General features: G+C 34.1%; 1 protein-coding gene across 1 annotated transcript in view; it reads left to right on the top strand.

Annotated features, from left to right (window-relative positions):
* The window catches only part of LOC111049903 (glutamate-gated chloride channel), a gene marked incomplete in the record, with an annotated part of 235,061 nt that overhangs the window by 18,458 nt on the left and 192,032 nt on the right, over positions 1-24,571 (top strand). The window contains 1 exon segment of the mRNA XM_039433746.1: positions 24,269-24,292.

A 24,571-nucleotide genomic window follows, 5' to 3' on the forward strand; every position in this document is an offset into this window, starting at 1 on the left:
TTTGAGAGTAGAATATAAAAGTAGAAGGTGTGGAAGATGGAGAAGAAAGGAGAAAGAGAAGGAGATATGAAACGAAATTGGAATAGAATACATTTAATCAGAATTACACAACTTACAGGAAAGTACAACAGGCTCACGCCCAATACAAAACGGTTCCAATTCTAATTTTTACAACAGTCCAAACTCTAGTCTAGGTTATGAGTCACTTCAACATTCTTCAATTCCACTCAATTTACAATTCAAAACACACAAAAATCATTCTCAAATTGAAAAAATACTTCTAAATTAAATCAAATCAATTACATATATTCAGAAAACTCCAATCTTTGAAAAAAACTATAAAATTTTGAGACCGAAAATATATGATGAAAAGGTTAAGAGAGGGTAAGACGGCACAATATGAGAGACTACCAGGGTCACATAGTTTCATGGAAAAAATACTTTGTGCCGGTTGCACAAAAGCCGATTGAATTTTAACCGTGATTAATTCCATGAGAACCAATCAGAGAAGCCGTCTTTTCAAAAAAGCCTTCTCTGATTGGTTCTCGTAAAATTGATCACGGTTAAAATTTAACTGGCTTTTGTGCAACCTGGTCTTTGACTGTCGGCTTCAGTTTGGAAGTTGAAACATTAATTACCTATACTATGGGATGATGATATCTTCTTGTGCTATCATTCCTCCATGTATAAGAGTATAAAATGTACTTTTCCTACAGTTACGTTGAAAAGTGGCCATTGCTGCACTGATTACAGAACGCAAAGAATCACTTTTCCGCTCTAGTGCGGGAAAAATTTTTCTGCACTCCAGATTTGCAACATGGCAACGCAAAATACTTAGTAGGTTATATGGAGCAACAGTGCAGCAAAATCAAAATGAAGTTGGTAACAGTGACTGCTGTGGCTGCTATAGTGAGCAGAGGTGCAACCAAGCACAACGCGCTATTATTACATTATATTTATAACCAAGGACAACGAGGACTTTAAGATTTTAGGATTAAGGTTTTGATCATAATAAATTACACAGAAAAACATTTGATGCATTTCAGGCAATTTTACCCATAATTACCCACTTTTCATATTCAATGGTAACTGTAGAAAAACTTAATGTGAAATACGTGCGCAAAGTTCCTCTGCTGCACTCAAGAAACCATTCCGCCCTCGCCTACGGCTCGGGCGTAAACGTTTCTTTCGGTGCAGCAAACTGTCACTTTGCGCACTAGTTGCACAATAACTATTTCCTACAGTTACCTTGAAAAGTGACGATTCCTGCACTGATTACAGAACGCAAAGATTCCTTTTTCCGCTCTAGTGCGGGAAAAATCTTTTCTGCACTCCAGATTAGTGCACGAAAACAAAAATTAAGTTGGTAACAATGACTGTGGTTAGATTTAGATGAGAATTCATTTCAATGGCTACCCTAAATTTATGATAACCAATCTAGAAATCCAAAACAAGAATAATGTTCATCTAAATCATAATTAAATAATCATCATTTACGATTCTCATCATTTAATAAAAATAATAGTTCTTTTCTATTGATAATAATTATTATTATTTCAACTGCAAGAAATGAGAAAAGTAGCAAATATACATTATAAAATTCGAATTTTGAGGTTAAATGATATCGTTCGATATTCATATAAATAGAAATAATAAAAACATAACAATACTACAATAAATATTCACTGTTGTCTATGTTATTTTTATAAATATTTCTCAGTTTACATTGAGCATTTTTCTCGGTAATTTGAGCAAAAGTCTAAATTTCTGAATCGTGTTTCAGTAATTTTTAGCTGGATGAAAAAACTTAGGTACGATTCTTCCCGCTAGGTCGCGCGCTTGTCTGTTCAGCCATCTTGTTGTGTTCAGACATTTTGCAGCTCGGTTCAGCCAACAAGCTGCTGGCGGTATGTTGAATGTGAATTTTTTGTTCTATCTGTATTTTTTCTGATTCTTGAATGAATTGTGATTTGAAATGTCTTCAAACAAAGCTGTTCTACGATCCCAAACCGGCAAGGCGAAAGATAAGGGTGGTGATGACGTCTCTATCTCCCAAACAGCTGAGTCTCTGTCGTCTGCAGCCGAGCCAATCTCACCGGCATGCGAATCCGAATCTTTGACTGCTACTAATCAGATAGCACCTGTTACTGTTGCTGCCGTTGTGTCGTTATTGATGGAAGATAAACTATTCTTAGACAAACTTGCAACAAGTATTAGTGATAGTGTGTCTAGTATTATTGGAGCAACACTCGAGGCCTCATTACGTCCGTTAAAAGATGAAATTAAAGAACTGAAAGAAGAACTCGCGGAATTAAAGTCCTACTGCTCTAATGAACTTGATGATATTCAACAGTATCAAAGGCGAAATAATGTCATCATTACCGGAATTCCGGAGGTTGCTGGTGAAGACACAGACGATAAGGTGTTACATCTATTCAACACACAACTTAAACTTAATATGTCAAAAGCATGTATTGACAGATCGCATAGAGTGGGTCGGAGGATTTTGGGTAAATCTGAAAAGACTCGGCCTATTATTGTGAAATTTGTAAGCTATCGTGACCGTCGGACTGTGTTGAATGAAAAACGTATGCTGAAGGGTTCGGGAATTGTAATGCGCGAACACTTGACAACTAGACGAGTAGCTGTTTTCAACGAGGTTTCACGTGTTCATGGACAGAAAAATGTTTGGACTAGAGATGGGAAAATATTTTATAGGAACGCGGAGGATCGTGTGATGACTGTTGTATTGAGAGAACAAGCTTCTCGTGGAAATCAAGTGCCTTATCACTTGACAAACACAAATCAACCTGCAACGTGAGCATTGAACAAAACTTACTTGAACCACAATATTTATAATAATTCTATTAAGTTTCTAATACAAATTGCATGAAGTGTATTATCATTTATTTTTATAATCAGTTGGAACTTTAGAAAGCAGTAACGTGATCAATTGATGTATAATACATGATATGGAGGTATCAATATGTGTTACTAATAGAAAAAACATTTTCCTTTTCTGAAAGTTGGGAAGTTCATTCCTTAACTTTCAGATGTATTATTTTAGGTAATTTTGATAGTCAGTGGTATCTGAATCATCATAGCCTGCTCCTTTCTCTCTTTCTCTCCCTCACTTTTTTTGCAAAGGCTACCTTACTTATTTTTCATATCGTATTTTATTTGATTATTATATTATTTTTCTTCATTTCTTCTTAATATTTCATTAATACTCCAAATAGTTATTGAGAAGAATTTAATTTGATTCATCATATTTTACTCTTGAAAGTGTTTACTTGTTATTTATCGTACTCAATCGTTCAAGTCTCTTGACTTGAAGAAATAAATTGTAATTTGCAACTTTAAAGATATACTATTGCATGACTGAGTTCAGATATCATTGATTGTGAAGCATGTGTCTTATGTAACTAATGCGGTTGAATTATGAAACATTATGATATTAATTCAGTTCTATTTTAATTTATTTCTTGTTTTATTTCTGTTTATACAAGTTCGTTGGTTTCTAGTGAGTGGAAAATGAAATGGTACTTATTAAATGTATTAAAGATGATACCATTTGTAAATTTGTAAGCTTAGAATTTGAATTATTATGGAACTGTCCGATAACATTTATCTTGAATTTAGAATTTTTCCTTATCTCTCTATCTGTTCATAACTGAAACACCATTATTCTATATCGATGATAATTTTCTTGTTACTGAGTCCTCATGACATTATTTGTGCGATTGTCTTCGAATAGAATCAGGAATCTTTTTAATTTTATTTTGTATAATATCATTTTGCAAGTTTATTGTACATAATTATTGAGTGTGATTGTAACGATGGATGTGTGTGAAATTCAAAGAAGACTCAACGATTATCCTAATTCATTAAGGCTGTGTCATATCAATGCCGAGTCCCTTCCAGGTCACTTTGATGATTTCAAGGAAATGTTTTTATCATTGAGTTTTGATGTAATTGGTATTAGCGAGTCTTGGTTGAAGCCTTCTTTGCCTGATTCAATCTTCGAATTGTCTGATTACAAATTATTCCGTAATGATAGGCTAGGGAAGGGTGGAGGGGGTGTCGCTGTATACATACGATCTTTGCTTTCACCGAAACTGTTGCATTCTTCTCCGCAACCCTATTCCAAGTCACCAGAATTTCTCTTCATTGAGATCTCGTCGGATGATTGTAAGATTCTCATTGGTGTAGTATATCGTCCTCCTAAGGCGGGAAGGCTGTCTCTTTTTGAGAATGCCTTACTGAATTATATGCACTTATATCAGCATATAATATTGCTTGGTGATTTCAATTGTGATTTATTGAAAGATGGCTTCGAAAAGAATCAACTTATGACTTTGATTAACTCTTTGGATCTTAAGGTTATAAATTCATCAACTCCAACTTATCTTCTTCCCAATTCTAAAACACTTTTGGATCTGGTACTTGTTAGTGAACCTAATTTTGTTTCTCATTATGGTCAGTTTCCTGCACCTTGCTTTTCTCATCACGACTTGATTTTTGTAATTTATGACCTATCGGTACAATCAACTGCTGGGGAACATTTCACATACAGGAATTTCAGGAACTTTGATATTGAAAGGGTATTGAATGAGGCAATTGATATGCCTTGGCATCAAATTGGTCTTTTAAATGATATAAATGATAAAGTATCACTATTTAATCAAATGATTGTGGATGTTTTCGATAAGCATGCACCAATCCATGTTGCTCATACTAAACATAAACCAGTGCCATGGATTACTAGGGAGATTCTACAAGCAAGGCGTGAAAGGGATAGGGCAAAAAGGAAGTTCAAAAGGTCTAATAGTGAGGCTGATTTCAACAGTTTCAAAGCATTGCGAAATAGAGTTAAATCTTTATGCCGTAATGCAAAATTACGATTCTACCACAATACATTCAATTGTAATAAGTCTACTTCTTTTCTATGGGATAATGTCCGTCGTCTGGGTGCTCATCGGAATAAGAAGCAAAATATTAGCATTGATCTCCCACTAGATGAATTAAATGATTATTTTGTTGAACCCATCAACCCAACTACCCCTATTAATAATGAGGAGATATCACAAAACCAATTAATCAACCAGTTTCTTCATGTCCTTCCAGATGAACCATTCTTTTTCTCATATGTTTACCCGGCAGAAGTATCTCATATTATCCTCAACGCAAATAAAAACGCTAAAGGGGTGGATGGTATTCCAATTCTTTTCTACAAAAAGCTACTTCCCATTCTGCTTCCCACAATCACCCACATCTTTAACTTTTCTCTGCAGTCAAGTGTTTTTCCTGACTTATGGAAGTGTTCATTGATTAAACCTATCCCTAAAACTAAAAATGCATCAGCTCCCAATGATTTCCGCCCAATCAATATTCTCTGTTCGATATCCAAAGCACATGAGAAGATAGTTCATAGGCAGGTGGTTGAATATCTGTCTCGTTTCAATTTCTTCGCCAAGTTTCAATCTGGATTCAGACCTCATCATAGTACAAGCACTGCTCTGATTAAGATAACTGATGATATTCGGGCTGCACTGGACAAGAGGTTGACTGCTGGTACTCTTTTGGTACAGTTTGATTTCAGCAAAGCTTTCGATAATGTGAATCATCTCATACTGTTGGGAAAGTTGAAAAATCAATGCAATTTTTCTCTCTCCACATTGGCATGGTTCAAATCTTACCTGGTGGGTCGATCTCAGGCTGTGGTGGGGACAGCTGGTGACGTCTCCTCTTGGCGTATTATCAATCAAGGAGTCCCACAAGGCTCGGTGTTAGGTCCTCTTCTATTTTCAATTTATATTAATAATGCTCCAATGATTCTCAACAATACCTCTTATCATCTATTTGCTGACGACCTGATAATTTATTCACATTTTCAAAAATCGCAGTTCACACATGTCATTGATCAAGTGAACAACGATATAGCATTGCTTGTTGAGTGGACTTCTGCTCATAGGTTGACGCTTAACCCTTCAAAAACCCGAAGTATTGTCATTGGACATCCTGGGCTGTTGAACCAATTGGACGTCACTAGTGCACCTCCAGTGACCATAAATGATACTAATATTCCTTACTGTTCCAGTGTCAGAGTACTTGGCTTATTAATTGATTGTTCATTGAGCTGGCGAGAACAAGTTACTCATGTTTGTAATAAGGTTTTTGGAGGAATGCATCAACTTAAAAGGATAAGAAGATTTCTGCCCAGAGCTGTTCGCACTACCCTTGTCATGTCCTTGATAATGCCATTCTTTGATTATTGCTGCATCCCTTATAACGACATAACAAATGAGTTGAATGGTCGGCTCCAACGCTCATTGAACTATGCAGTCAGGTTTATATTTGATGCAAGGCGTTTCTCGCGAATCACTCCATTCTTCATGGAATTGGGTTGGCTCAAATTGGATAAGCGTAGACAGTATTTTCTTCTTTGTCAAGTATATAAAATTCTGGTCATGAGGGAGGGCCCTACTTATCTAGCAGATGATTTCATCCGTCTTGTTGATGTCAATCCAGATCGCAACACGAGATCCCATTTGTATACCTTGCAGATTCCAATTCATCGCACTGCAAGATACAATTCTTCGTTTGTGGTCACTGCTGCAAGACTTTGGAATGCTATTCCTGAACATGTCATTTTTTCTGCTTCACTAAGCGTTTTCAAGAGGAGACTTTTCAAATTACTTTTGGAGGGCAACGAGTAGTTTTTTCTTTTTTTTTCTCTCTACAGTATTTTATTTCAATTTTTTTTTTGAGTTGGGTTTTCTTTGAGCGCGCGCGCGCGCGTATGTGTGTGTGTATGTGTGTATATCTGTTAAGAAAATTTAATTTGAGTTATTTCATTTACTTTGTATTGATAGAATTTCATGTGTATTCCTCATTTCTATTCTGTAAACAAATAGGTTCTACTCTTTGTTTCTAAAAGTTATGTACTCTCATCTACATTTTCTGTTCTGAATATGTTAATTGTTCATTTTTTCCATTATAATGTAGTGCTAGTATGCAATGGGTCTTGCAAGACCTGGCAATACATTGTCATTTGTGATAAAGAATCAATAAAGAATCAATAAAGAATCAATAAAGAATCAATAAAGAATCAATAAAGAATCAATAAAGAATCAATAAAGAATCAATAAAGAATCAATAAAGAATCAATAAAGAATCAATAAAGAATCAATAAAGAATCAATAAAGAATCAATAAAGAATCAATAAAGAATCAATAAAGAATCAATAAAGAATCAATAAAGAATCAATAAAGAATCAATAAAGAATCAATAAAGAATCAATAAAGAATCAATAAAGAATCAATAAAGAATCAATAAAGAATCAATAAAGAATCAATAAAGAATCAATAAAGAATCAATAAAGAATCAATAAAGAATCAATAAAGAATCAATAAAGAATCAATAAAGAATCAATAAAGAATCAATAAAGAATCAATAAAGAATCAATAAAGAATCAATAAAGAATCAATAAAGAATCAATAAAGAATCAATAAAGAATCAATAAAGAATCAATAAAGAATCAATAAAGAATCAATAAAGAATCAATAAAGAATCAATAAAGAATCAATAAAGAATCAATAAAGAATCAATAAAGAATCAATAAAGAATCAATAAAGAATCAATAAAGAATCAATAAAGAATCAATAAAGAATCAATAAAGAATCAATAAAGAATCAATAAAGAATCAATAAAGAATCAATAAAGAATCAATAAAGAATCAATAAAGAATCAATAAAGAATCAATAAAGATTATATATATATATATATATATATATTATATATATATATATATATATATATATAGAGCAACAAGTAAAAGAGTAAAAATAAGAACAAATATGTATATATATATATATATATATATATATATTAAAAAATATCACAGATCAGCTCACTTATTAGGTTATTGCTTTTAGCATGAAAAATTACCATGTGCTTCTTAAATCATCAATCATATGCATTTAGATTATGCAGCTCAGTTATCGACTTGCTGTTGCTTGTCGATTGAAATCTCATCTACCTTCTTTCCAAATTGATATAAATAATTAATTAATAGAATATAAATCTCAAATATATTTATATATATATCTTAGGGCCAAAGGTTTGGCCTCTGATGGAAATTAGATGAATCAATTTATCCAGTGAACATGAGCTTCATTTATATCTTTATAATTTACTAATAAAATTAATGATCGAGTGAGCATATTACAACATTGAATATTCATTTCATCTGTGTATACTTAGACATGTAAGTCTGATATAGTTCTTAATTAGAAAAATCGGTTTTTGTATGTCTCAAGACTTGCGCAAGTTTGATATTAATTTCAATATTTATATAACCTTTCAACGAGCTAGCTTTTTTTAAATCTTGTTTCACTTGAAGCACTGAGGGCGCCCCAGATATTTCTCGTTAATTATCACTCACGTGCTGAAATTAACAAGATGATGATGGCTAACCGAATTTCCCGTCGTCTTGGGTTTTCTGGTGGCCGAAATTGTCTTCTCCAAGGGAATAAATAAATATCTGAATGACTTACGCCTTAATATGGCATCACCAAGTCGTATGAAAATTAATTGTCTAATAATTTAGACTTAAATCTTTCGAATGTACAATTTAACAAAAAAGGGACTTGTGCTCTATAAAATTAGTGGCGTTCCATTGTGGCATCTGGCAAGCAAGTGGGCTCTGATCTATGCCTATTCTTTACAATCATACTTCTGTCTTCTAAATTTGCATATTATTTAAATATTCAACTACTACACCATTGTATAATCAAATAGTCCGTGCCAATCTGCTAGGCTATTACCTATATCTTATGTATTACATTTTATAATTACTCAGACTGCATTCGATATATGAACCGAGTAGTGATAACTTATAAATTCTTATCATTTATATAAATTCGGAGTGTTATTTTTGAATCGACTCGTTATTACCGCCAATCAGCCACTGCAATTTGATTGGCTCATCTAAAAATTACAAATGTATCCATGCGCCTGGTAGAATATACATACTTCCTTAATATTTTTATTTATTTTATGTATTTTGTACAACATGCTCATTTTATACAATAAATTTTTATAAGTTTATTAAGTTGTTTTTCCATTTACAATAACATGCCATGTGGTTACCAAATCCTCTAGTTGAATGCTATTTGTTTACAACAAAAGTTTGCCAAAGGTGTCTGGCTAAATTTCAAATTATAAGGCTTGATCGATTATTTAGGTTGCCGACCAGTAAGTATTATAGCCTAACCTCAAAATTTAATTATTTTATATATTTATATATTTTATTTCATTCTTTTACTTGTATTTCACTAATATAATAATACAGCTGTTGTAGCTATGGTGAAAGTGATATTTTCGAGCTCAAAATTTAAGTGATTTTTTTCTATATTTTGTGAATATTTGAAGTTTGGTTTTTGTTTTAACGGAAGTTTCATTATCAATCTATCTAAATTTGAAATTATATTACAAATCACTTTTTCATATCATATACAGTTCAATAATTATTTTCTTAGTCTATATCATGTAAATTCATCTATAATTTTGCTGTATTGTAAGCTATTTTATATAAGTGTATAAGCCAGTATATATTGTAATCTACATAAATAAAGTACTCAATCAATCAATCAATCAATCCACTGCCATTATAACGTGGACCTCACCATAGAATTATATACTATGTTAATGATGATAATTATTATCATGTCGATTAATTTCTTGCCGGATAATATTTCTTGTGAGATCAGTGGATTGAATGCAATAGTTCAACAGCTGCGGCATAATTTTTTCTCACTCCCACACACGCACTCGCTCACTCACTTCCATTATCGATAGACGACGAAACTTCAGCTGTTTTTCCAATGATGAATTATTATCCTTTCAATATCCTCAGTGAGTTATCCCAGGGTTGAGTCCTAGTGCAATCGAATCTACATATCGTAAACCTACTTTGTTCCAAATTTCGTGAGAATCGTTAGAGCCGTTTTCGAGATCCGGTGGCATTCATTAACCAGGAATTGCTTGCTTAATATTATAGGATAGTGGTAATGTTATAATGTTACTATTATGTTAAATAGCAGTATTAGATTAACGTTGATGTTGTTATCATTGTCTGTCATCCGACAAAGCAGGTAGCGCTGTCCTTCTCTGTAAGAATAGAATAGAATAGAATAGAATTTATTGGTCATTCAATATTCACAAGAAATACATTGACTTTGTCAGATTACATTTTGAAATCAAAATTCATACATAAAAATTTAATACATAAATTCATAAATCACTATTACTACAGGAACTGCACCCAGTTAATCAAAAAGAAATCATTCACAGTATACAAACATTCTTTAATCAACACATATTTTATTTTATTTTTAAATTGTGCATATGTGAGTAACTTAAACTTGTCAGGTGTGGAGTTGTATAGCTTTATTGACATGAAATGCCAGTTTCTCTGCGATTTGGTATGGCTGTATTGAGGAATTCTAAGTCTATGTCTATTTCGTGTATTTAAGTTATGGTGATTATTATTTGAGTCATATTTTACCAAATTTTTTTGTACATAACAAAGAATATTAAAGACATACAGAGATGGCAATGTCAGTAAGCCTAGTTCAATAAAATGCGGTTTACAATGAGCATTGAGAGGCAAATTACAAATGATCCTAATAGCTTTTTTTTGAAGGACAAAGATTGAATTAGCTCTTACACTATTAGCCCAAAGCATTATTCCGTAAGATAGGAGACTTTGTATGTGTGCGTAATATATTTATCAGCACAGGCCTATCAACCGTTACAGATAGTCTACGAAGCATATAAAGGCCTTTAGCAAGTTTACTAGACAAGAAATCAATGTGTGCCTCCCATGATAGACAAGAATCAACCATAACACCAAGAAACTTGATAGGCGTCGTGTCCTTCTCCTTTCTAAAATTAAAAATTATATCCGAGGTTTTATCATTATTAAGAGACAGATTATTAGCTGCACACCAGTCCTTTAGAATACAATAACTGTGATTCCGTTCTCTTTCAAGATCATCTTTGGATGGACAATTTATTTTCCATCTTTCCATTATTTTCCAATTAACGTTGCTAGATCATTCTCCAACAATATATCTCAATATTATGAAATTCATCATTCAATCATTGGAAATGTATTTTCAATATTAGAATACAACTGCTATCTTATACAATATTAGATTACAACTCTGACGATTAGAATACAGTTGATAATTTTAAACAAGAATGTACAGTTAATATTGCATCAGATATACCAGTACCAGCTATCCTTTATAGAGGGCAGTGGCAAGGCAGACAATCGTCAACGCTGTTCTCCCACCTTCTCCACTGCCATCATATCGTGGACCCCATCATTTATAATTGTGTGTAATGTAATTCTCGCTCCAATCTCCAGAGTATAATCCACAGGTGAATTAATTGAATGTAAGTTGATTAGCCTATGTGTCAACACTGTGCTAAACATGGGCTGGAGCTACAACGCTTGAATCACTGGATTAAATGACATAGTTTCTACTCTCTGAAAAGGATAGAAATATTAGCCCTTCAACCAACAAACGAACTGTGAAAGTGCGAAAGAGAGGGAGTGAATTAGATCAGATTAGATGAAAGTTCTGTACTCATGTATGTTACAATATTACTGGCTTATACACTAATTTACATTAAATGTCGGTAATGCTAATTATTCAACAAATTTTAAAAAGTATGAGAAATCAATCAATGAGAATAACTCAATTGAATGAAATTAGAATAGCTATAATATAATAATTATTGTGACGTAACTTCATAAATCGGCGGTGTTTCAACAAATAATATTGTCGATTCTCTGATAATGATATAAGTTAGTATCCTTCCCATCAACACACGACCGGGGGTAGTGAATGAGAGATAGAGAGAGAGAGAGAGAGAGAGAGAGAGAGAGAGAGAGAGAGAGAAAGAGAGAGAGTGAGAGAGAGAATGAACTGTGTTAGCTGACGTGGCAATCCGTGTATACTTACGCAAATTCAGCTTTATTTTCTTGGCGTCATTTTTTTGCTAGTTTTGTTTCTCCACGATTATTATTGCCACGATTCTCTCCTGACACGCGAGGAGAAAAAGAAAGAGGGAGAAAAAGAAAGAGCGAGTGAGAGGGTGTTGTTAGGGGGAGGAGGAATTTTCGTGACAGCAGAGCGTTTTGCGACAAAAAAATTGCGGTAGAAGTTGGAGAAGAAGAAGAAGAAGAAGAAGAAGAAGAAGAAGAAGAAGAAGAAGAAGAAGAAGAAGAAGAAGAAGAAGAAGGAGAAAGAGGAAGAGAAAGAAGAGGAGGAAGAAGAAGAGGAAGCAGAAGAACGAGAAGGTGGAGTAGAAAAAATTATTATTCGTCAGCAAGTCAGTAAGAAGACAAGTAAAATGAGAAGAAGAAGAAGGGAGAGGAGAAGAGGGTAGAAGATTGTAAAGGAGAATAAGAAGAAGAGGAAGAAGGTGGAGGAGAAGAAGAATAAGAAGAAGAAAAAAGAAGAAGAAGAGGAGAAAAATAACGTTGACGAGGTTGGGTAGAAGATGATTATTCATAAGCAAGTTGGGAAGAAGACGACATCCAGAATGAGAGGAAAAACAGGAGAGGAGGAAAGATTAAAGGGGAAGGAGATGAAGAAGAAGAGAATGGAGAAGAACGAGAAGGTGAAGATGAATATGAAGATGATTATTCATCAGCGAGCCAAGAACAAGACGACAAGTACAATGAAAAAGAGAAAAGGAAGAGAAGAAAAAAGTGAAGGAGAAGAAAAAGAAGGGAGTCCAAGAAAAAGCAGGAGGAAGAAGCAGGGAAGATCGGAAGGATTGGAAGAAGAAAAACAGAAGAAAACTGTAAATAAGTTCCATATTGAGAGAGCGCATACAAGAAAAATGGACGAAGTAAGCTTGATATGAGTAAGATATGCGTTTGATTTGCATGTTGGCGTGTCAAAAACTTAGAAGAGTAACAGAAAATAGAGAGAAAGAGAGAGAGAGAGAGAGAGAGAGAGAGAGAGAGAGAGAGAGAGAGCGAGAGAGAGAGAGAGAATAAATGAAGGAAGAAAGCATGAATACAAAATAAATGTCAGTTGAAAAGTAGAGAGTTGCCTGTAAGAATATTCAACACACACATTTCGCAGCAACTTCTGGTGTGGCTGAAAAATATTTTGCAAAATATTCGGAAAAGAATATGGCTTACAATTCTCTACCAACCCCCTGCCACCCCTTGACACAAACTCTTGCAATAAATCTGGCTCAGAAAAATATTGGCGAATCAGCACAAATATGGTGATAGATTGAGAGACATCGATACCTTCCATTTTTCGATACAGACTTGAACGTGATTTCATTTAATATATTCGGTTACAGGGAAGAGCATTCACTTGCGAATTACTAATTTTAGAATACATTAACTCGAGCTTCATTAGCTGAAACAAACTAGAGTGAGGTCCACGTTATAATAGCAGTGGAGAAAGATAGCAGAACAACGTTGACGATCCTCTGTCTTGTCAATGCCTTCTATAGACGGTAGCTGATACAGGTTTATTGATGTAAAATCAACTGTTCATTCTTATTTAAAATAGTCAATTATATTTTGTTAAGCAAGAAATTATAATTATTGTTCAATGATTTCATAATGAATTTCATAATCAAGTTTGAATATTTTGTTAATTAATTATATTTCTGCATTGTTAAAACACAATCTGGCAACAGAGCAAAGCGAATGACTTGTGAATTACTACTTTAAGGCTACAGCGAGGTCCACGTTATAATAGCAGTGGAGAAAGATAGCAGAACAACGTTGCCGATCCTCTGTCTTGTCAATGCCTTCTATAGACGGTAGCTGATACAGGTTTATTGATGTAAAATCAACTGTTCATTCTCGTTCAAAATAATCAATTATATTTCATTAAGCGAGAAATTATATTGTTCAATGATTTCATAATCAAGATGAAAAATTTTGTCAATTAATCATCAATTCTACATTGTTAGAAGACGATCTGGCAACAGAGCAAAGCGAGAAAGAGATAGCGTTATCCTCTGTGTTGAATGATAGACAAGGATAGCAATATCATTGCTAATCAAACACTGACATTATAACGTGGACCTCACTATAGTTTGTTTCAGCTTATAAAGCTCGAGCTAATGTATTCGAATCCGTTCATTTGATAATTTAGCTCATTGCTGTGTAGGCTTACAATGTCTAGCCTAGGCTTAAGCTCCACAAAGCCTAGGCTCACTCCAATATGCCTAGAACTAGGCTTTGGACCAGCTCCTTTGATGATGGAGAGTTTGAATGGACTCTACAAGAGGGTCCTCATTTTCATGAGGTGATAACTCCTGATAAAGCTCTATAAATTAAACAGTTTCTCTTCTCTCCTTTGCACACACCCTCTCTCTCATCCCCAAAATCCTCTCTCAGAGAATATGTACATTCCCCATCTCCAAATCTCTATAATATGCTGGTCACCTTCTCTCACTTTCTCTTTTACACCCCCAAAACCCTCACTCTCTCTCTCTTTAGGGTTGTGTGGCAGAGAGGACCAGGATCCTAACTCCACCCTAATAAAGGCATATAATTAATCAATCAATCTCTCTCTCTGTCTCTATAGAGATATACATGCACATCCTCTTTCTCTGTCTCTCCCTCTCTACAAACTCACTCTCTCTCACTCCCCCAAAATCCTCTCTCAGAGTATATATGTACATCCTTCCTCTTAGACTCTCCTGATATATATGGTTACATATGCTGGGTAACAAGGTCTTAAACAGCTCCTCTCATCTCTCTCTAAAATATACTCTCTCGTTCCCCCAACTCTCCACAATCTCCTCAAAAGAATTTAAATATTCCTGCTCTATCTCTCCCACTCTCTTAGTTCCGGTTGCACAACAGCCGGTTAAATTTTAACCGTGATTAATTTCACGAGAACCAATCAGAGAAGGCCTCTTTGATAAGCCAGTTAAATTTTAACCGTAATTAATTCCACGAGAACAAATCAGAGAAGGCCTCTTTGATAAGACGGCTTCTCTGATTGGTTCTCGTGAAATTAATCACGGTTAAAATTTAACCGGCTGTTGTGAAACCGGCACTTACTCTCTCTCTGTCTGTCTGTCTCTCTGTAGCCATCAATCCATCTCTCTTTATTTGTCTTTCTTTGGTCATTTTTACGATAAGAACAACAAAATGATAGGGAAAGGAAAAATAAGGTAACCTTCTGCTATTCCTCTCCCAAATTAGATAGGTTACACATGGTCCGGAATAGGTTAAGTCTTGTAGTTCTTCAATTCACAAAATTTTCAGTCCTCAGGTATTTTCACAAAGTAGATTTTCAAATTTCTTTAAGGGTTGTTTGGCGGAGAGGACCTAGAGTCCTAACTCCGCCCTTAATAAAGGCGATTCTTCCTCTCTTTCTCTCTCTCTCACTCACTCTCTCCAAAATACTCTCACCCTCTCTCTCTCACCCACTCTCTTGTAACGTATGATTATACAAGCCTGTTACCCTCTCTGTTGCATTATATAGTGATCTCAGGAGCCTTGACTTTGGTTAGCCTCAGTTTACAAAACATGGTGGGCTCTCTAACTATATAATATACTAGCAACAGTTAGTGTTTGTGTTGGTATATATGTCTGTATATATATTTGTGTGTGTGTGTGTGGAGTCCTGTGGGATATGAGTAACAACAAGTGGTGGGTGGGGGAAAGGTTGGTAGTGTTAACAATAAGCCGGCAGCTTTGAAGTCAGCAGAACCGTGAATTCTGTTTAAAACAGAGAGAGAGAGAACATTGTTACAACTGTTGAACTAAGAGAGAGGAAAGCATTGTTACAACTGTTGAACTAAGAGAGGAGAGATCTCTCAATTGCACAAAGAGATTCGGATGGATTGCTTTACTGTAATATGCGTGCAGATATGATTTACGAGTTCGTGATGATATCATTTGGTGTATTATGGAGTTAGTGCTGGGATGAGGGAATTGTGTTTGAATAAGATGGAATAATTTTGTGATTATGATGGTGATGTGGTTTGCCGGGGTGAGAGATTCATCACGAGAGATTCATCGTCAACGATTTTTATCATAATTGAGTAATAAGCCTAATAGCTTGAATTCAGTTTATATTCTTATAAAATGTTGTAGAGCATATCACATGAGGCTTCTACCTATAGTAAAGTCCGCGTTATAATGGCCTTGGAGAAAATTAGGAGAGCAACGTTGTCAATTCTCTGCTTTGCCAATGATTTCTATAGAAGATATACCGGTATATCTGATGTAATATTAACTGTTTTTTCTTGTAAAAAATGATCAACAATTATATATTCAATGATTTTCATAATAATTTTGAGATCGAATGTTCTGCTTATTGATAATTTCTCTACATTGTTAGAGTATGATCTGGCAACGTTACGTAGCTAGAAAAGAATAGAGCTATCTGATTTGTCGAATGATAGACATGGATAGCATAATGTTGATCGACTACTGTCATTAGAACGTGGACCTCACTATAAACATGTTGTAGACTACTGTCGTATTCAATAATATGCCTCCTATAGAGGAAACTTCATCGAGTTTCAGGACCTTCAGCGAGTTTACTCAGAGTTGTGACCTGTCCCAAGAGGAATTATGTATCAAGAAACTACTATATACCAAAATTTCATTAAAATCATTAGAGTCGTTTTGGAGATCCGTCCCAAATACAATCTCACATAGCCTACATACAAGCAGGAATTGCTCACTTTATAGAATAGGAATTTTTCAAATGTATTTGATGTATCCACATATCTACAGATGAAGCCAACAATAATATTTTCCTCCACCTACTGGCTAAAGTACTTACTTTACTCCCTGAAACATAATACTAAAGTGTCACTTTTTCGCTCTCGGTAGTAAAAAACAGAAAAACTCCCTAGGGAGTAAAAGTGACTCCATTTAAATAACATGGGAAGCATCTCTATTTTAAAAACTTACATTATAATAGGTTAGAAGATCTAAGCTCAGATGAGAAAGCATAAAGAGGTGTCTGTCATTGAGTCAACTGAATTCAATACCACAACCAGAAATTTGATCAACTCATGAAATATATGTTTGTATGATATTACTTCTTAATATTAGTAGACGATAAAAATTTATACAATTTTTAAAATATCTTATTCTATTCAAAATACCAGCCAACAAATATTTTGACCTGCAATTCAAATCTGAACCGCGTGATATGGAGTCAGCCATTTTTGGTAGATACCCAGCTGATATAATTGTGACAACTTTTGCTAGATAGTGCAATCGGCAGTGCCAATCAGACGGCCGCTGTTTAGGTTCTAGATTTTAGTTATGTTGTTAGAAACATTGTCACCAATATGTAAGTTATTAAAATGATTTTATTTGCAGTTTCTATAAAAAAATGTAGATGGAGGAAAAATGTTGTGTACATCACGAGTGAAAATACTTTTCTCCCTCAGGAAAATTGTTGCCCTCGGCTTCGCCTCGGGCTTCAAACTTTTCCCTCAGGGAGAAAAAGTCGTACTTTTCACTCTAGATATACAAATAACTATTATACTCCTTTAGAGAGGTCCACTTTATAATGGCAGTGGAGAAAGATAGGAGATCAACGTTGCCGTTGATCAATGCCTTCTAAAGACGCTAGCTGATACAGGTTTATTGATGTAATGTTGACTGTTCATTCTCGTTCAAAATAATCAATTATATTTTATTAAGCGAGAAATTATATTGTTCAATGATTTCATAATCAAGATGAAAAATTTTGTCAATTAATCATCAATTCTACATTGTTAGAAGACGATCTGGCAACAGAGCAAAGCGAGAAAGAGATAGCGTTATCCTCTGTGTTGAATGATAGACAAGGATAGCAATATCTCTTTCTCTCTGCTCTGTTGCCAGATCGTCTTTCAGCAATGTAGAATTTATAATTAATTAACAAATTATTTGATCTCAGTTATGAAAATTCATTATGAATTTATTGAATTCTCTGGTTCCCATGTTCCTAAATTCTCCGCATAGATCTTTCCATGATGAATAAATTAGATAAGAGTTGTAAGTTGAGCTACAATAGATTGTGGCTTATACACTTATATAACTCCAATGTCAGTTGAAACATTATATAAATGTTCTTGACAATCATTATAAAGTTTACAGATGTAAATTACTGAGATATTGCAGAAGTCTTCGGGGTGAATTACAGCATTTAATTTGGATTTTCGTTTAATAATAACATTATAAAGTTTTTGATAATCATCAGAATCGAATGCAAAACAAAGAAGTAGTTAGACAAAGGAATTGTGAAGTGAAAAGTTTAACTTGGCACGTTCGTGAAATTATCATCTATTTTTGGGCCGCCAAATCATTTGCCAAGTGCACCACACAAACAATGTTGTCAATGCGCATTAAAACCTTCATTAAATTCAGAACAGAATTCTCATTACTCTTAACTTTCATTAAAATTCAGAATACTTTGTTCATACTTCTAATCAAATTAAACCCCTCCAAATAATTAAGAAATAAGCTGTGAGGTCCACGTTATAATGGCAGTGGAAAGAGATAGGAGAACAAGGTTGTCGATTTTCTGCTTTGGCACTGATTTCCATAGAAGATAGATGATACCGGCAAATCTGATGGTGTAATATCCTATTCAATCTTGTTTAGTCAGAACAGGAGCTATCTACGTTGTCGAATGATAGACAAGGATAAAAACACCAAAGTTAATCAAATACTGTCATTAGAATTGAGCTACCTTCAAACTATTGTAAGGTCCACGTTATAATAGCAGTGGAGAAAAAAAGGAGAACAACGTTGCTGATTTACTGCCTTGATACTGCCTCCTATAAAGGATTTCTGATACAAGTATATCTGATGTACAGTAGGCTAATATTAACTGTTTATTCTTGTTTTAATAATCAATTATATTTTATACGCAGAGGAAATATAATATATTTGAATGATTCAATACAGTTAATATCATGGATGAAATTGAATTCTACATTGTTGAAAACAGATATTACAACGATGCAGAGCTAGAAAAGGATAGCGCTATCTGCTTTGTCAAATGATAGACAAGGATAGCAACACCAAAGTTAATCAAAAACTGTCATTATAACGTGGACCTCACTATAGTACAAAGTTTTATGTTTGAAGAAACAATCCTGGTATCATTTCTTTATTAAAACATAGTGAAAATGTAGCACTAGGAGATATCCCTTGGCATGTTTGATTATCTATTCACATTTCATAGTAATCACAAATCCAAAACGTGATCGGAAAAGGACAATCAGGTCTAGTCCAAAGCTGTTCCATTTCCGGAGGGAAAGGTATAGAGCGTTTATGTTTTAATTTCCAATGTTAACTCAAGCTTATAGCCCTAATATTTCCTTTCTTTGGTACAGATATGTCACGCTGGTAGTCTCTCATACTGTGCCGTTCTTACACTTCCTCCCGCCCAAAACAGTAATAAGAGACAGTTGTCGAAAGTTATCGGCTTGGAACTTGGAACATTATCCATGAATAAATAAATAAATAATGAATAAACATTCACCCATACCATGAGAAATGGTATGAAAAAATCTGGTGTGGCGCACTCACACAACTTTCCTTGCCGTTGTGAAAATTGATCACCTGACGCTAGTGTTCCCGCGCATCTCAAGTCTACTATTCAAAGATTTGAGCCAGCTGGTGACAGGGCAATAACGCTGGAGACACACATGAGGTCTGCTATCTCTTTACAGTGAATGATTTAATAGAATCAACAATAATTTGCAATTGAATAATCACATTTTCTCGAATTTGAAGCTTATTTTCAAATTTAGGTGAAAATGTTACTGAACATTAATTGTAGAGATTTTCATGCTCAATCTACTCCACTTGATTTTTTTCGTTTCAATTGTATCTGAAGCCTGATAATTGAGAATCTATCTGCATTGATGGGGCGAAGCTCCTGAAAGTTTTACAGATATGGGACTTGTGGCAGTTGATAGAGCTTATTGATGACTATTTTAGGTATGAATTTGATCAAAATCGTTGGAGCCGTTTCCGAGAAAATCACGAAAAACCCTGTTTTTGACAACATTTTCGCCATTTTAGCCGCCATCTTGAATTGCATTTGATCGAAATTGTTCGTGTCGGATCCTTATAGTAAAAGGACCTTAAGTTCCAAATTTCAAGTCATTCCGTTAATTGGGAGATGAGATATCGTGTACACAGACGCACATACACTCATACACACACACACACACACCACACACACCACACACACACACACACACCACACACACACACCACACACACACACATACAGACCAATACCCAAAACCAGTTTTTTGGACTCAGGGGACCTTGAAACGTATAGAAATTTAGAAATTGGGGTACCTTAATTTTTTTCGGAAAGCAATACTTTCCTTACCTATGGTAATAGGGCAAGGAAAGTAAAAATCGAATTTGTGAAAATAATTAAGGACTGAACATTTTGTGAAGTGAACAACCTAAACAATACAACCTATTTTAGACTATGTGTAACCTTATCTTAATTGTGTGAATCAATAAAGAATTCAAGAATGATTGTTTACAGACTCAACAAATGAAGGGTTACAGTGGATATACACTGTCAATTTGGTTTCTATCACTAAATACACGGTGATATATTCGTCTCTTACTACAAAATTCTGCAGTTTTCCGTCGCAAATACTGAACTCACAATACAAATTACACGAAAACAAAAGATACCAGCAATTTTCAATTTTCAGATTAAATTGAAAGCCAGCAAGCTATAATTGGGACTAACTAAATAAATGATAGAAATGCACTGCTAATTGACAATTCACATGATATGCAAACACAGTCATGACCTTTGAATAATTAATTATGTTGCTACTGGAAGGGGAGATATTGCATAAGCTCTGCGTATTATCAGAACATGTTTACATACGATATGCAAAAGGTGCGGTTCTCATTTGTTCATAATACGACTCATTTCAATGTTCTATTCTCAAAGTGATCGTTATGCCACGAGAGATATGAGTTATACTGTTGATAATGTATCATGATTCATGAAAATATGAGTTCTAATGTTGTTAATGCATGAGGATACTGTGTTTTATATGCATGAATTTGTCTGTTCGATGATGTTTTATCTTTTCATGGAAATACTGCTTTCTATGTGCGTGTCATCCATTTTTGAAACTGGTCCACCGAGACACAAATATTGAAGTAGATTTGTGACAAACATCGAGAGGTATTCATTTATTTATGAATTCTTTTTAGAATTGAACACTTGCAGAGGGTTACCACAGACTCAAGCGGGTTGTTAATGTATTGAGGCCTACAGGGAGATAACTACATTATTTCATTTTTTAGTTTGTCCTCTCGCGACTATAGAAAGAGCTCAATAAAGATTAAATCAGTACCTCGGAGGCACAAGACACTACGTCCATTTTTTGCTATTTTGGGACTATCACGTCATTGTATGTAACTTTTTTGCTCTACACAAAGGTATAAGACACAACCAATTGGAAGGCTGGATACAGAAATTTGACTAGAATTTAAATGTGAATGGAACAGAACCTCTTTTTTGACTGGAAACTTTTTATGACTCGAAACTCGGGGACTGTTCATTCTGGGCTGTGCCTGTTTGTATATTGTGTATCATTGATAAATAGATGAATAGGATAATTATTGAGTTCATAGTGAAAAGTTTGATACATCGTTTAGAATCACTTCCTACAAAGAAAAGAATACTGAAGTTCTATCAAAGATGTGTTATAATATTGGAGAAGAATCTCTTCATCCTATTGATAGAAATCTCAATCAGTAGCTGGGTTGGAAAGTTGGCAATGGCTTTCCAGTCAGTTTGGCTAATGCCAGAGCTGGAGAAGGCTTCACCATGCAGACCATCAAAAACAAGCAAACTCCATTGAACATGAGTTTGCTCTCAAAACTCTGAAAAATGTTGTTTCTCTCTCTCTCCTCTTGCATTAAGTTGATGAGTGAAGAAATAAAGATACACTGAATTTCTCAACTTTGGTTTTTGGTTTGAATCTTCATCATAATTATTATTGGAAATATTTGTTCTACTGTATATTATTGAAAAATTATTCTCTCTCTCTTACTCCCTCTCTCTCTCTCTCTCTCTCTCTCTCTCTCTCTCTCTCTCTCTCTCTCTCTCTCTCACGTTTGGTAGAGAGTTAGTGGGGAGGATATTTTTAATATTCTTTCCGAAGAATGAACATTGATATGTCCAAAGCTCCGCCAATTTATGTAGATGCATTACAATATAATATCTATAGTTATTATATTACAAATTACTTTTTCATATCATATACAGTTCAATAATTATTTTTTTAGTCTATATTATGTAAATTCATCTATAATTTTGCTGTATTGTAAGCTATTGTATATAAGTGTATAAGCCAGTATATATTGTAATCTACATAAATAAAGTACTCAATCAATCAATCAATCTCTCTCTTTCCCGGTCGTGTGTTAATGGGAAGGATTTTTTATATCCTTCTAAGAGAATCGACAATATTATTTGTTGAATCACCGCCGATTTATGAAGTTACATCACATTATTATATTATCGTTATTCTAATTATTACATCCAATCTTTAATCTCATTGATTAATTATTTATACTTTGTAAAATTCGTTGAATAACTAGCATTATCGTCATTCAATGTAAATCAGTGTATAAGCCAGTAAATATTGTAACACACATAAATAAAGAAATCTAATCTAATCTAATATTTCGATGTGCTCAGAGAACTCACTAATTTCTTAAACTCCGAGTTGAACCTTTATCATGATATTATTATTGGAGAATATAGAATATCGGCATTATTATCTTCTTCGTCGTCTTGATACAGGGGTAGGCATTAATACCTGTTCCGCCTTCAAACATTCTCCCACCTTTTTCTTGATCTGTCAATACTTCTCCTCCCTTCTGGCTTGTTACCAATGACAGCTTTGGAGGTTCTTTCGTTTTCCATTCTCTCCACTGTTGTCGATTCTCGTCAACTCGTTGATGTATAGAGCGCAATGTGTTGCGCTCTCTACGGATATCGATATTTATTTATTTACTTCATTGGCAATTACAGATCATAATTATAATAAATATAATATGATTGGGAGAAGACAACAGGCATAGCCCAAAACTGTCTTCTCCCAAATTTTAACAAATAAAAGTTTCAAAAAGAATAAGGTTAAGATTTCATTTTCACTTCAAAAAGTCCAATTTCCACTTCAAAACTAATGTCAAAACTAAAAATTTTGAACTTTGATGTTTAAAAACTGATTAAAAACAAAAATATTCCACTCAGAACTCTACAAATTAGAAATTTTTGAGTAGTTTTGCAAAATTTTGAGCCTGAAAAGAAACACAACTTCATTATATTATATTATTGATATTATCAGTTCCCAATAAAATTATTTATTTTGATATTCCATATCGACTAAGTTACCGGTTTTCGAAGTGATCAAGTGACTAAGATACTTAGCTAAGAGATTTTTGTTCAGCTATAGTATATCTATATCAAAATCAAATAAAAACAGATTACTTAATGGACTTTATTGTTTCAAACTTAACAAAATTGAATATAATATTCGTCATAAATTCTGTTTCCTATATGACTCAGGCCCGGTTGCACAGCAGCCATTTGAATTTTAACCGTGATTAATTTCACGAGAACCAATCAGAGAAGGCGTTTTTGAAAAGACGGCTTCTCTGATTGGTTCTCGTGGAATTAATCAAAGTTAAAATGTAACCGGCTGTTGTGCAACCGGCACTAAGATTTTGCTAAGTTTCCAGTTGACAATTCTCAGTGCAAAAATAAAAAAGAATATCATACAGAAAAGATAGCATAAGGAGATATTCCATGGTATGTGACGTTTTTTTTTCAAGTTTCAAGACAATTTTTTGTTAACTCAAGCCGATTACCGTCGACTACTGTCTATCATTACTGTTCTGGCAGGAACAGAATGTAGGAACAGCACACCATGACAGACTACCAGCGTCACATAGCTTCACGAAAAACAACTACTAGGTTTAGCAGCTTGAGTTAACACTGAAAATTGGAGCATAAACACCCTATACTATGGGAAATTTTCTTTCGCTATATTTCCTCTATGATATCTCTTGGTATCTTTGTATTTCTATGATATCTCTTACTTCCGTGATGAGTGAATCAATATTCATCTTTCATAACTCTATCATTAATTTTGATTTTCTCTTGTTTTTTCACAGATTGGACTGAGGACATCACCCCGAACACGTGAGTTTGGAAAAAAATGTTGATGAATTTCAAATGTATTATCAAATTTTGTAATACTCTAAAATAAGGAAATATCAAGTACTCGTATGAAGGTACGTATCCAAGTATGAAATATGAGGACGTTTAAATCATATTATTCTATAGTGAGGTCCACGTTATAATGGCAGTGTTTGATTAGTAATGGTATTGCTATTCTTGTCTATCATTTAACAATAATTCATCTCTTTCTCGCTTTGCTCTGTTGCCAGATCGTCTTTCAACAATGTAGAATTAAT

Source organism: Nilaparvata lugens, chromosome 8, assembly GCF_014356525.2.
Source record: "Nilaparvata lugens isolate BPH chromosome 8, ASM1435652v1, whole genome shotgun sequence".
Taxonomy (NCBI): domain Eukaryota; kingdom Metazoa; phylum Arthropoda; class Insecta; order Hemiptera; family Delphacidae; genus Nilaparvata; species Nilaparvata lugens.